Source organism: Lepus europaeus, unplaced genomic scaffold (genome assembly GCF_033115175.1).
Source record: "Lepus europaeus isolate LE1 unplaced genomic scaffold, mLepTim1.pri SCAFFOLD_3_1, whole genome shotgun sequence".
Taxonomy (NCBI): Eukaryota; Metazoa; Chordata; class Mammalia; order Lagomorpha; family Leporidae; genus Lepus; species Lepus europaeus.
In genome coordinates this window covers 7,773,133-7,782,060 of record NW_026909276.1, presented here as the reverse complement: position 1 = coordinate 7,782,060, position 8,928 = coordinate 7,773,133, and the positions used below count along the sequence as shown (strand labels likewise).

The window sequence follows — 8,928 nt, the reverse complement described above, 5'->3', positions numbered from 1 at the left end:
CAGGTAACTTTCTGTTAACAAGGTCAAGCACAGATTTCTGTCTGAACATTTCTCTAGCTTAGGATTCACATAAAAGATGAGTGCCAGCACAACATTTCTCTTCCCATTCTGCCTGCCATGACCTAGAGTGTAGATCTAACAGGCTGACCCAGATTTTAACTCTTCCAATAAATTGTTCCTAGATGGGACAGGACAGCCTACATGAGGCTCCCAAAAATACCCACAAAAGGGGAAGTAGTGTTGCAATGCTCAAGTGGGATCAGAGTGGTGACCTTGCCTAGAGTTTCCTTCTTAGGGACAACCCATGTCACCATGGGATCCTTCCTGCCCAAATGCCCGAGGTATCAATAGCAAGAGCTGAGCCAATATCTCAGTTATAAAGTATTCACATCCAGGGTTTCTTGAGGCTGGGCCCCTGGAAAGTCAGGACAGAGCAGCAGAACAGATGGCTTTTCCCAGTGGGGCTTCAGCAAAGAAAGCTTAGACACCCTGAGTTCGAGGTTCTATTGTAGACTTTCATCAAGAAATTGATTGCATTTCTTGGGATCCACTTTCATGGGATTCCTCAGCAGAAAAGACCTCTCCAAAGTCTCATCCTCCATCTGCCTCATGCCATGTCCATAATCACACACATGTATGCCACAAAGCCCAATCTGAAAACCCCAGGGAGTGCCTGGGTACAATCAACCAGCTTTGCAGAGGCAATCTGAGTTCCAAGAGGGTTCCCTATACCCTCTCAGTTATGTGACCCTGAAATATCAGCATACCTCCTAAAGACTCTGTAGCCTGAGCGATGGCAAGAAGAATGGCAGTTACTGGGAGTTGGTGGTGGTGGAATTGTAAAAACGTTCATTCAATGTGTAGAGAGTTTCAGTCTCATAAGGAAAAACAGTTCTGAATATTGGGCCCAGGCAATGTGCATATATTCAACACTACTCAACCATACCTTAGAAATGCTTAAGATGATAAAATTCATCAGCTATATTTTTTTTTGTCAGGACTACAATTACAGTACATTTTAAAAGTGGTCAAATAGGGGCTAGACCTGTGGCACAACAGGTTAAAGCCCTGGCCTGTAATGTCAGCATCCAACAAGGGTGCTGGTTCAAGTCCTGGGGGCTCCACTTCCCATCCAACTCTCTGCTAATATGCCTGGGAAAGCAGAGGAAGATGGTCGAAATACTTGGGCCCCTGCACCCACATGGGGGACCTGGAAGAAACTCCTGGCTCCTGGATTCAGATTGGCTCAGTTCAGCCCATTGTGGACATTTGGGGAGTGAACCAGCAGATGAAGATCTCTGTCTCTACCTGTCTTTCTCTAACTCTGCCTTTCAAATAAACAACACAGATCTTTAAAAAAAAGTTGATGTGAAAAGAAGTAGCCAAATACACATCTCATAAAAGTTAATATGTTATGAGAGCGGCAAGATGGCGGAATAGGCAGGGAGCACACTATTAGTCCGGGGGAGAGACAGTTTAATATAAGTGGAGATACTGCAGGGTCAAGGAAGAGTAGGGGATGAATCAGCAGAGGAAACTCTTCCGGAACTAGTGATTCACAGTGGACCTGTGTAGAGAGCGTGGGAGTCCAAGTTCGGGACACCAGCGGCAGACTCAACACACCAGCGCTGGAACGCGAGGTGAGACGAACATCAATAGCCCGAGACACCAGTGGGCAAGCAGAAAGAGGAGGCTAGAGGGAATGAGGCTTGAAACTCCGTGGGGAAAAATTCACCAGGCTAACTAGAAGAGAGAGAGGAAAAAAATAAAAAAGTGACCGATACGGACACAAGTTTCTCTCTCTCCGCTCACCCCTCAAAGGCGAGCAAGACAGAGCAGGCGCCATTTTGGACATATGTCATAAGCACGGCGACCTTAGGTCTGCACCAGCCCTGAGCCTAGCAGAAAAACCTGACTGTGGGGGGAGGGGTGAAATAACAGGAGATTAGCATCTAACTTGGCAACCCAGTGGGAGACTGCAGGAGAATTGGAGCCCACACTGAGGGCAGCAGCGATTCCCTGAGTGTTCCTTGGGAAAGAGCTTCCGATCTCTGGATCCTGTGGGTATATCATTTGCCTGCTAACTACCTCCAATTACGTTCAGCTATGCGGAATTACTTCCCTTTTGAATAAAAAAAAAAGAGAGAGATTTACCACACCTAACCTGGGAGTGTCATATTTTGACACACCCTCAACCCTGAGGAACCAAACACAGCTCTCAGTCCACACTCATCTCAAGCCTCTAAGTCTCCACTGAAAGCAGACACTCCACTTAATATAGAGCCATAGTGTAACAAGAAAAAACACCACAGTGAAGAAACCAAATATCTCCAACATGCCAAACAACAAACGCAAAAACCAAGCTAACAAGAACAAGGAAGACACTATGATGCCCCCAAATGAAAAAGACACCCCAATTCAAGATTATGAAGATGATGAGATCGAAGAAATGCAAGAAGCGGATCTCAAAAAATTGATAAGAACATTAAGAAGTTCTCAAAAACAAATTCTTGAACTACAGAAATCCTTAATGGACAAGATAGAAAATCTCTCTCGTGAAAATGAAATATTAAGGAGGAATCAAAATGAAATGAAACAACTAGTGGAACAAGAAACTGTGATAGTGACAATAAATCATAATGAAATGAAGAATTAAATAGATCAAATGACAAACACATTAGAGAGCCTTAAAAACAGAATGGGTGAAGCAGAAGAGAGAATATCAGACTTAGAAGACAGAGAACAGGAAAGGAAACAGGCAAACCAAAGAAAAGAAGAAGAAATTTGAAATCTAAAAAATATTGTCGGGAATCTACAGGATACTATTAAAAAAAACAACATTCGGGTTCTAGGAGTTCCTGAAGGCATGGAGAGGGAGAAAGAATTAGAAGGCCTTTTCAGTGAGATACTAGCATAAAATTTCCCAGGTTTGGAGAAGGACAGAGGCATCTTAGTACAGGAAGCTTATAGAACCCCTAATAAACATGACCAAAAGAGATCCTCACCACGACATGTTGTAATCAAACTCACCACAGTGAAACACAAAGAAAAGATCCTAAAAGGTGCAAGAGAGAAACGTCAGATTACTCTTAGAGGATCTCCAATTAGACTCACAGCTGACTTCTCATCAGAAACCCTACAAGCTAGAAGGGAATGGCGAGACATAGCCCAGGTACTAAGAGAGAAAAACTGCCAGCCCCGAATACTATATCCAGCAAAGCTCTCTTTTTGAATGAAGGTGAATTTAAGACGTTTCACAGCAAACAGAAACTGAAAGAATTTATTGCCACTCATCCTGCCCTGCAAAAGATGCTTAAAGATGTGTTACACACAGAAACACAGAAACATGGTCACCAATATGAAAGAAGGTAAAGGAAGGAAACCTCACAGCAAAAGATCACAGGAAGCTCAATTTCTCTTTAACATAGAATTAAACTCTGATGCTCTATTAAAGCAATGTGTTAAAGTAATCTATTATGTTCTGTTGATGTCTGTTAAATTCTAATTGTTCAAAAACAGCTGAATTTTTATTAAGAGCTAAGGGTTATTTAAATATGTGCTTATTTTCAAAGATTTGAATAATCACCTGTAACAATGATCAAATTTGGTCTATGTTATGTCATGATTTTAAGGAATCTTATTTCAACCAGATATTTTGGATTTTGAGCCTTCTTGGCATTCTTGACAGGCATTCAAAAAATCAAAGTTTCAAACAATCTGGTCTCTAAAATTTCCAGTAAATCTTGGACTTTGATTTTTCCAGTTTGGGCCCATCTGAAAAAATCGAAGGACCTATGTCTCTCATCTTATAGAGACACCAATTAATCAGTCTATTTGGATTATATTAGAAATACTGTCAAGATGTGAGGTGGTACCAAATTTTAAGTTTCTATAATGGAAAATGCTATTATTACAAAAGTTTGAGAATTAAAAAGTCTAATGATCTTGTGTTACTAGACATGATAGTTATCTTAATGAGAAAGCCCCAGAAGCCTAAAGGGTTAAATACTTGTAAAATCCTACAGGTGCTTTCAAAAATACTGTGAAGTAAGCAAGTGCCTCTTGTTGGTTGATGAGTTTATAATTTTAAACATGGCGACTTAAAGTCTTTTGTCATCCATAGTTTTATATATGATGTGCTGCTCATAAAACTAAAGCATTGTTGGTTCTGTGTTTAGCTGTCCTCCTATAGGTTCCTATGGACTTTTTCCAGCCACTTTTATTGTATTCAGTACTTTGGGATGACTCTGTAACCAGATGAAGCCAATAATGTATTAACAGTACCAACTGAGAGAAAGTATGGTTAACTGAGGTTACTAAAAAAAAAAGCAATTCAAATCAATTGGCAATCTACAAAAAGAGTTAAAGATTTTAAAAGCTATTATTAAAATTGCTATATTGGTCTACTATGCTATGTTATATGTGTGTACATATTGTATGTCCACATGGGGAAATTTTATTAAGAGTTTTATTTTAAATGGCTTATAGATAAGATTGTCCATAAATTTAAGCTGCTAAAATCAATCAAAGATACATTTTAATTTGTGTGACCTGAATCTGTGTATCATGTTTTACACGTGTTGGTAGAAAGAAACTAAAAACATTTTATATGGTTGTGCTTCAGTTTACTGGCTAAACAAACTACACCATGTTAGATATTTAAGAGGTGTTTTCAAATACATGATTCTTAAAATTTATAGAAGGCATTGGACCTTCTGGTAAATGTTTTCTTAAGTTGTTATCTAATGGTTGAAACTGTTTGCTAAGTATTCATGTGATATTGCTATTGTCAGCAAGTGATCGAGGACTTGCTCCCTCATTTCTCTATTCTAAGCCCAACTTGTTCTTTCATTTCACTATTCTCCTCAAGGTAGGAAACTAATTCTATTATGAAGGAATCTGTAGGACGCACAATTTAATCTTTAGACCTTATAAAAGAGATGGCTAACATTTTTCTGTAATAGCATAGCCAAAATAAGAACTTAAATAATAATCTAACAGCTAGATTCTCTTCGCCATCAGCGAAGTATACAGTAAGTAGAAACAACCTCCCTTTCAGACCAAAGGGAAAGAAAGTTTTAAAGTGAGAATATAATTTTCCTCATGGGCATTGTCTACCTTAGAAAATCTACTACAGAACATGCCTGTGACTATAGACTTGTAGTTCAGGCCACCGAAGATTAGAGATGGGACACGGGCACTCCCTTGACTTGCATCCTCTGGTTTGCTTGAACACCAACCAGGAGGAAAAGAAAGCTCGGCATCAGAAGCAATGGGTGGCAGGCCTATTAATGGCTGATCTGCACATTGATCTGCCCTCAAGGAGACCCAACAGGCCAGTCCACTGCAGTGGCTTTCAATGTGGTAAGCCTGGGCTTCAGCAGAAGTCAGCTTATGAAGAGCCCTGGTAGCTCTGCCAAGAGTTGGATCACTGGAAATGGACCTGCCCTGGAGTGAAGGATGCCCAGGTCAGAGCCACAGATCTTATTGGCTCCAAGCTGAAAAGCCCTTCACTCAGCCCAACTTCCAAAGTGACCACTGCAGCTGAGGGGATGGTCAAGTAGGGTCAGCAACATTGCAGGCAGAACTGTAAATTTCTTGTTAGAGATGCCCCCTGCCTTGACCTGGCCAGCTCTCCTCCCAGGCCAGCCAAGTAATGAAAGTCAACAGAGTGCCTTCCCCTAGGAGGTTCACACCTCCCTTAGGATATACCCCTTGTGATGAGATAGATAGGTCTGGGCCTCTGAATTTACAAGGCCTAAAGCCCACCAGATTATTATCAAGTCCCTTCTATCAGGTTCTATTTGCCTCTCAATCAGAAAAATTACTTGTAGCTTAGACAGCACCTTTCTTAGCTCCTCTAATAATGACTCTGTCCTTTGTTCTGGGCCCTGTCTAGTGCACTTGGGCCTCATTCCTTTGTATTCATAACCTCTACTCTACCACCAATGGCTCTACTCCCAACCTGTGTGTACTGATGGTCCTCTTCCCCACTTAATGCTGTATAATTGTTCAAACCTGGTAAATGCCACTCTTAGGATCATTGGTTACTATCTTCACTCTGTCTTTTATGACCTTGTCTAAATATGATCAGAGTTGGCAAACTTGGAAGGCTTCCATAGCCTTGGCAACTCATGACGAGAGCCTAGGATGGTTACTGGCGCCATAAACTAGAGTGTCAATTTGTTGGGTCAACAACAGGAGCCACTGTGCACTTGCTCCTCATGTGGGATCTCTGTCCTTAATGTGCTGTACATTGTGATTTAATGCTATATCTAGTACTCAAACAGTATGTTTCACTTTGTGTTTCTATGTGGGTGCAAACTGTTGAAATCTTTATACTAAATTGATCTTCTGTATATAAAGAGAATTGAAAATGAATCTTGATGCAAATGGAAGAGGAGAGGGAGCGGGAGAGGGGAGGGTTGTGGGTGGGAGGGAAGTTATGGGAGGGGGAAGCCATTGTAATCCATAAGCTTTACACTGGCAATTTATATTCATTAAATAAAAGTTAAAAAAAAGTTAATATGTTATGTTTTCTCAGAAGTGCAGTTAATACTTACTAATTTAGTACAGTATCTTATATTTGCCCATTTTCATATCAATAACATTCCTGATTCCATTTTGCCGAGTTGCTATGCCATTTTTTTTTTTGAAATAGGAATCAGATGCCATCCTCTCTCACTGAAGACACTGATGACAGAGTGCAGAAGCCATGTTCAAGGTGGGTGTGGCCTGGGTTTCTTCCCTCCTGGCTGTGTTTGAGGGAGACATAATTTGGTCACCCCTGGGCATCTTACACTAAGTGGAAGCAGGTGTGCCTTGTGCTGAACAGAGAGACAGTGTGTCCCCAGCCAGGGCTAAATCCTGGGGCCTGTGCATTCCCTCATAAAATGTGCACCCCTGAGCCCCAACTCCTCATGCACCAACAATGCCACAGCAGGAAGAACAAGCATGACCCTTGCCCCTGCAGCAGGAGCTAGTTCTAACCTCACTTACCACTTGCACTGACAGGTGGGATGGATCACTCCCTGAAGAAATCAGTGGATGATGCTCTCAGTAGAAGACATGGATTTTGGCCAGGGAAAAGCATCAGAGTTTGAGGATCATGCAAGTCCAATCCCATTTCTACATAACAAAATGTTTTTTCTATTGTGTTTCTTTGGAGTAGAAGTTTTCTATTTGTTTTTTTTTTAATTCACCATTTCTTTTTTCCCTTGTGAGTATATTTATGTGTCCACACTTGCACCCACTCACTGCACAACAGGGAGGGAAGTCAAGACGGAAAGGACAGGAAGCATCCAGGAGGCACTGGCATGGGGGAGGAGAAGGGACAAAGAGGGTGTCCCCACCCGGGCCCCCACCACCTCCTAACCAGGAGGTTGACCTGGAGCTGCAAGAACAGGAAGTGCTTACTCTGACTTGGAGGAAAGTTTCAAAGTGCAGTAATCTTTACAAAAAGCCTCTTCCCTCCGCACTCTGCCCCTCGATGAAGCCCAGCTCCCTGCACAGGCTGTCCTTGAGGCTTTGGCAGGACAAGGTCATGGGGAAGGGCTCTGGACCACAAGGGCTTAGGCATAGTGGCTGCCGGGCATCAGGGAGTGGTCCCCTCTGTGGTCCATCTGGTCCTGCAAGTGGGCAAACTCAGCCAGCTCACTGAGCTCCTAGAACTGTCAGTCTGTCTTGTGGCTGACCAGTGAGTGGTAAAAGTGGACAGCAAAGACGATGAAGACCAGGCCAAAAGGCACCATGATGGTGGTGGATGCAATGGCTGCTGCCTGGCCCAGGGTGATGCCACTCTCGCTGCTGTTGTTGGAGGCCGCACCACCAGCTGGGGGCTTGCTGGTAGGGCTTGGCTGCCCCCGGCTGCTTCTTGAGGGGCAAGAACTTGACCCAGCAGAGCAGCACGACATCGGCCAGGAAAAGCAGTGTGCTGATGATGGTGGACAAGGCCCAGGCCAGCTGTATGTGGCGATGCATGCGCTCGTGGAGCGACTCCTTGACGGAGTTGAGGTTGTCAACGTTGCTGACAGCCTCGATGTTGGGCAGGATGCAGGTGCTGATCATGAGTGCAAACAGGTGCACGGCCACCAGCACCGTGGTGCAGGCACTGAAGGTGATGAGCAGCCCCGGTGGATAGTCGTGCTCAGTGTCCAGCTGCACCTCCACCATGGCCACCATCGCTAAGCCAGACAGCAGAGCCGAGGTCCGGCTGGAGGCTTTGAGCTTGGCACTGCTCAAGTAGTGCTTACGCCAGGACAGCGCCTGCATCGAGTGTTCGTTGAGGCTCATCACCTCGGAGTAACCCTGGCCGATCAAGTCCGGGTAGCTGACTGCTGGCAGCGGCGGCAGTGGGGACCCTGGGGACTCCCCATCCCCACTGCGGCAGTTCCGGCAGCTGCCGCTAGTGGTACTGCTGCTGCTGAGGGGAAGCTCGGGATTGTTGCTGCTCTGGGGCAGGCGGGCTCCGGATGCATGGAGCACGCTGCAAAGGCGTGGGCCTGCTCGGGAGCCTGGAAGGCAGTGGCCCCCGACCCCCACGAGGGCCCGGCCCTTATTCACCATTTTCTACATCTTGAAAATTTATTGATTCTTCTTCATTGTTCTATGTGTTTTTTGAATTCCTTATTTTGTTCCCATATTATTATTGATATTCTTGAGTGTTCCTCTGTGTACTTTTCCAGGTTGAACAACATGTATACCCAACCTCAGAACACTAGAAAATATAAGCAAATGTTGAGAACTCTGAAGGGATAAACAGCAATAGAACAAACGTAGCACATCAGTACTTCACTTTCAAGAGTGGTAGATTTGAACAACACTGTAAATCAACTTTTCCTAACAGTTACACAGAGAGCATTCTACCTGACAGCAGCAGAACATGTGTTCTTAACAGCTGTCAAAAATTCTCCAGGTGGGATCATCAGT

At 43.7% G+C, this 8,928-nt stretch overlaps 1 pseudogene; it reads right to left on the bottom strand.

Annotated features, from left to right (window-relative positions):
• Positions 1 to 7,571: 7,571 nt before the first annotated feature.
• Positions 7,572 to 8,477, bottom strand: LOC133755291 (calcium release-activated calcium channel protein 1-like; annotated as a pseudogene).
• Positions 8,478 to 8,928: the final 451 nt, after the last annotated feature.